Source organism: Colletes latitarsis, chromosome 1 (assembly GCF_051014445.1).
Source record: "Colletes latitarsis isolate SP2378_abdomen chromosome 1, iyColLati1, whole genome shotgun sequence".
Lineage (NCBI taxonomy): Eukaryota > Metazoa > Arthropoda > Insecta > Hymenoptera > Colletidae > Colletes > Colletes latitarsis.
The window spans coordinates 7,748,521-7,754,484 of record NC_135134.1 but is presented as its reverse complement, the minus strand read 5'-3'; positions in this window follow the sequence as shown (position 1 = coordinate 7,754,484).

The window sequence follows — 5,964 nt, the reverse complement described above, 5'->3', positions numbered from 1 at the left end:
TCTAGCCATGAAGTATGAGAAATATGCGAAAGTATGAGCCTCACGAGGGCGAATCCTAGACCTAACCCAGACCTAACATGCGTCATCCTCTAAAATATTTATCAAGACCAGGTTTAATTGAATGTTTCAGTGTGGTACCACATTACTACGTGATCCGAACCAGAAAAAAACCCAGGATCTGTTCAACAAGTATGTGAAGTATGCCAAAGTATGAGTCTGATGAGGGCAAATCCCAAGCCTAACCTAGACCTAACATGCGTTATCCTCTAAAATAATAATTGAAACCAGGTTTAATAGTCTGCTTCAGTGTGGTACCACTTTACTACATGATCCAATCCAGAAAAAGCCCAGGATCTGGCCAACGAGTATGCGAAAAATGCGAAAGTACGAGCCTGATGAGAGCAAATCCCAACCTAACCTAGACCTAACATGCTTTATTCTGTAAAATATTTATCGAAACCAGGTTCATTGGACTGTTTCAGTGTGGTACCACATTATTACGTGATCCAAACCAGAAGAAACCCAGGATCTGTTCAACAACTGTGTGAAAAAAGCGAAAGTACGCGCCTGATGAGGGCAAATCCCAGACCAATCCCAGACCCAACTTGCGTCATCCTATAAAATATTGATCGAAACAAGGTTTAATTGACTGTTTCAGTGTGGTACCATTTTGCTACGTTATCCAATGCAGAAAAAACCATTGATCAGGTCAACATGTATGTTAAAACTGCGAAAGTATGACCCTGATGAGGGCAAATCCCAGAACTAACCTAGACCTGACATGTGATATCCTCTAAAATAATAATTGAAACCAGGTTCAATGGTCTGCTTCAGTGTGGTACCACATTACTACGTGATCCAAACCAGAAAAAACCCAGGATCTGTTCAACAAGTGTGTGAAAAACGCGAAAGTATGAGCCTGATGAGGGTAAATCCTAGACCTAACCCAGACCTAACATGCGTTATCCTCTAAAATATTTATCAAGACCAGGTTTAATTGAACGTTTCGGTGTAGTACCACATTACTACGTGATCCAAACCAGAAAAAAACCCAGGATCTGTTCAACAAGTATGTGAAGTATGCCAAAGTATGAGTCTGATGAGGGCAAATCCCAGGCCTAACCTAGACCTAACATGCGTTATTATCTAAAATATTGATCGTGACCAGGTTTAATCGACTGTTTCTGTGTGGTACCACATTACTTCCCTTATCCAAACCAGAAATAACCCAGGATCTGTTCAACAAGTATGTGATAAATGCGAAAGTATGAACCTGATGAGGGCAAATCCCAGACCTAACCTAGACCTAACATGTGTTATCCTCTAAAATAATAATTGAAACCAGGTGCAATGGTCTGCTTCAGTGTGGTACCACATTACTACGTGATCCAAACCAGAAAAAACCCAGGATCTGTTCAACAAGTGTGTGAAAAACGCGAAAGTATGAGCCTGATGAGGGTAAATCCTAGACCTAACACAGACCTAACATGCGTTATCCTCTAAAATATTTATCAAGACCAGGTTTAATTGAATGCTTCGGTGTAGTACCACATTACTTCCCTTATCCAAACCAGAAATAACCCAGGATCTGTTCAACAAGTATGTGATAAATGCGAAAGTATGAACCTGATGAGGGCAAATCCCAGGCCTAACCTAGACCTAACATGCGTTATCCTCTAAAATAATAATTGAAACCAGGTTTAATGGTCTGCTTCAGTGAGGTACCACTTTACTACATGATCCAAACCAGAAAAAGCCCAGGATCTGGCCAACGAGTATGCCAAAAATGCGAAAGTACGAGCCTGATGAGAGCAAATCCCAGACCTAACCTAGACCTAACATGCTTCATTCTTTAAAATATTGATGGAAACCAGGTTTAATGGACTGTTTCAGTGTGGTACCACATTACTACGTGATCCAAACCAGAAAAAACCCAGGATCTGTTCAACAAGTGTGTGAAAAACGCGAAAGTACGAGCCTGATGAGGGCAAATCCCAGAACTATCCCAGGCCTAACTTGCGTTGTCCTGTAAAATATTGATGGAAACCAGGTTTAATCGACTGTTTCAGTGTGGTGACACATTACTACGTGATCCAAACCAGAAAAAACCCCAGGATCTGTTCAACAAGTATGTGAAGTATGCGAAAGTATGAGCCTGATGAGGGCAAATCCCAGACCTATCCCAGACCCAACTTGCGTCATCCTATAAAATATTGATCGAAACAAGGTTTAATTGACTGTTTCAGTGTGGTACCATTTTGCTACGTTATCCAATGCAGAAAAAACCATTGATCAGGTCAACATGTATGTTAAAACTGCGAAAGTATGACCCTGATGACGGCAAATCCCAGAACTAACCTAGACCTAACATGTGTTATCCTCTAAAATAATAATTGAAACCAGGTTCAATGGTCTGCTTCAGTGTGGTACCATATTACTACGTGATCCAAACCAGAAGAAACCCAGGATCTGTTCAACAACTGTGTGAAAAACGCGAAAGTACGCGCCTGATGAGGGCAAATCCCAGACCAATCCCAGACCCAACTTGCGTCATCCTATAAAATATTGATCGAAACAAGGTTTAATTGACTGATTCAGTGTGGTACCATTTTGCTACGTTATCCAATGCAGAAAAAACCATTGATCAGGTCAACATGTATGTTAAAACTGCGAAAGTATGACCCTGATGACGGCAAATCCCAGAACTAACCTAGACCTAACATGTGTTATCCTCTAAAATAATAATTGAAACCAGGTTCAATGGTCTGCTTCAGTGTGGTACCACATTACTACGTGATCCAAACCAGCAAAAGCCCAGGATCTGGCCAACGAGTATGCGAAAAATGCGAAAGTACGAGCCTGATGAGAGCAAATCCCTGACCTAACCTAGACCTAACATGCTTTAATCTTTAAAATATTGATGGAAACCAGGTTTAATGGACTGTTTCAGTGTGGTACCACATTACTACGAGATCCAAATCAGAAAAAACCCAGGATCTGTTCAACAAGTGTGTGAAAAACGCGAAAGTACCAGCCTGATGAGGGCAAATCCCAGACCTATCCCAGGCCTAACTTGCGTTGTCCTGTAAAATATTGATGGAAACCAGGTTTAATTGACTGTTTCATTGTGGTACTACTTTACTACGTGATCAAAACCAGAAAAAACCCAGAATCTGCCCATCAAGCATGATAAATATGCGAAAGTACGAGCCTGATGGGAGCAAATCCCAGACCTAGCCTAGTCCTAACATGCTTTATTCTCTAAAATATTGATCGAAACCAGGTTTAATGGACTGTTTCAGTGTGGTACCACATTACTACGAGATCCAAATCAGAAAAAACCCAGGATCTGTTCAACAAGTGTGTAAAAAACGCGAAAGTACCAGCCTGATGAGGGCAAATCCCAGACCTATCCCAGACCTAACTTGCGTTATCCTCTAATATATTGATCGAGGCCAGTTTTAATTGACTGTTTCAGTGTGGTACCACATTACTACTTGATCCAATCCAGAAAAAGCCCAGGATCTAGCCATGAAGTGTGAGAAATATGCGAAAGTAAGATCCTGACGGGGGCAAATACTAGACCTAACTCAGACCTAACATGCATTATCCTCTCAAATAGTAGCCGTATCCAGGTTCAATTAACTGCTTCAGTGTGGTACCACGTTACTACGCGATCCAATCCAGAAAAATCCAAGGATCTGGCCAACAAGTATGAGAATTATGCCCGCCTCGTCGAGCACCTGTCGCGGGGTGATCCCGGTCTGGCCGACTGCCAGTTCGGTTTCCGGGGGGGCCGATCAACTATCGACGCGATAGGTCGTGTGAGGGCCCTCTCGGAGGCGGCCGTCTCCCGGGGAGGGGTGGCGTTGGCAATATCCTTGGATATTGCCAATGCTTTTAACACCCTCCCCTGGGAAGAGATAAGGAGGGGACTCGAATATCATCGAGTCCCCCCTTGTCTCAGGGCGGTCGTCGGGGATTATCTCCGCGGCAGGTGGATCGAGTATCCGGGCCGGGATGGTGATATGCGGAGGGAGGTGTACTGCGGTGTTCCGCAGGGGTCGGTCCTCGGGCCACTCCTGTGGAACATCGCGTACGACTCGGTGTTACGGGCCGGCCTCCCCGACGGCGTCAGCACGGTGTGTTATGCGGATGACACACTGGTGCTGGCCGTCGGGTCGCACTGGGGGAGGGCCATGCGTCGCGCGGAGGAGGGGTCGCAACGCGTCGTCGACCGGATCAGGGGGATGGGGATGACGGTGGCGGTCCATAAGACCGAGGTGATTGCGTTTCATTCACCTCGGCAGGATCCGCCACCCCCTCTGATTCGGGTGGGTGGGGCTGACATCGAGGTGAAGCCCCAGATCAGGTATCTGGGGCTGATCCTCGATAGCCACTGGCGTTTCGAGAAGCATTTCCGCTGCCTGGTCCCCCGGTTGGAAAGGATGGTTGCGGCTCTGGGCCGGTTCCTGCCCAACCTGGGGGGCCCGGCGGGCCGAGTTCGTCGCCTCTATGTGGCAATGGTCCAGTCGGTGGCCCTATACGGGGCCCCCGTCTGCATGACTATGCTGCGTCGGGTGCAGAGACGCATGGCGCTCAGGGTCGTCCGCGGGTATCGGACCATGTCACATGAGGCGGCGACGGTTCTAGCGGGGATGCCGCCCATGGACCTGCTCGCGCGGTCGCACGCGGTGATGTACCGGCACAGCGTCGACCGTCGCGCGGGGGTGGGGGCGGTCCCGGGCGGGCAGGAACCTGCTTGGGGCGATTTGAAGCGCCAGGCCCGGCAGTCCGTGTTGCTCGCGTGGCAGGAGCGGCTGGCTCTGCCAACCGCGGGGCACCGGACTGTCGGGGCTGTTCGGCCACTCCTGAAGGAGTGGCTGGACAGAGGCCATGGCAGCCTCACCTACCGGCTGGCACAGGTATTTTCCGGGCATGGCAGCTTCGGAAGATACCTGTGCCGCATAGGGAAGGAGCCGACGGCGCGTTGCTGCCACTGCGACGCTGAGCAGGACACGGCGGATCATACCCTGGAGGTATGCCCCGCGTGGGAGGGGGAGCGCCGTGTCCTGGTCGGCGTCGTCGGGCGGGATGTCTCGCTGCCGGGCGTGGTGCGCGCCATGCTCGGCAGCGAGGAGAAGTGGAGGGCCGTGGCCTCCTTCTGCGAGAACGTAATGTTGCAGAAGGAGGCCGCGGGGAGGGAGCGCGCCGCTGAAGCTCGCGCTCGTGCGGTGGCCCGAGGTCGTCGCCCGGTCGCGAGGCGTCGCGGGCGGCGCCTCGGCGTGGCGGATGACCTAGGCTGGGAGGGGGGTCCTGAGGGGACCCTCCTCCCGCCAGGCGGCGCCGGGTCGGACCGGTTGGGGGTAGAAGTGCCTCCCCCTACCGGTTCGACGCAAGGGGAGGCACCCTCGGCGGTCTGGTGCGGCCATGAACGCCCGGCCGCCGAGGGGTGGAAACGGGGTCGCGGGCGGTTGCGAGTTGGGGCTCGCAGCCGCCGCTAAACGCGGCCCCGGGACGGATAGCGGCGGGATGGAGTGGCCCCGTCCCGCCGCTATGAGGCAGTGTGTCTACTGGGGGGACCGATTGTCCCCCCGGGGGATGGGCGCGAAAGCGCGGGCACGGGGAGGATACCGGAAGAATGGTCCGAGCGATTCCCGGTATCCTCCCGAAGCGTGCCGAAGGTTCACCGTGGGGTTTTTAGTGGGTAGGTCCCGCGCCTGTCGTTGTACGGGCGCGGGGAATCCCACACACCCCTCCCACCTCTCCCCAAAGAGGTGGGAGGGAGTCTTTCGAAGATTTTCCCCACGACAAAAAAAAAAAAAAAAAAAAAAAAAAAAAAAGTATGACCCTGATGAGGGCAAATCCCAGAACTAACCTAGACCTAACATGTGTTATCCTCTAAAATAATAATTGAAACCAGTTTTAATGGTCTGCTTCAGTGTGGTACCACATTACTACGTG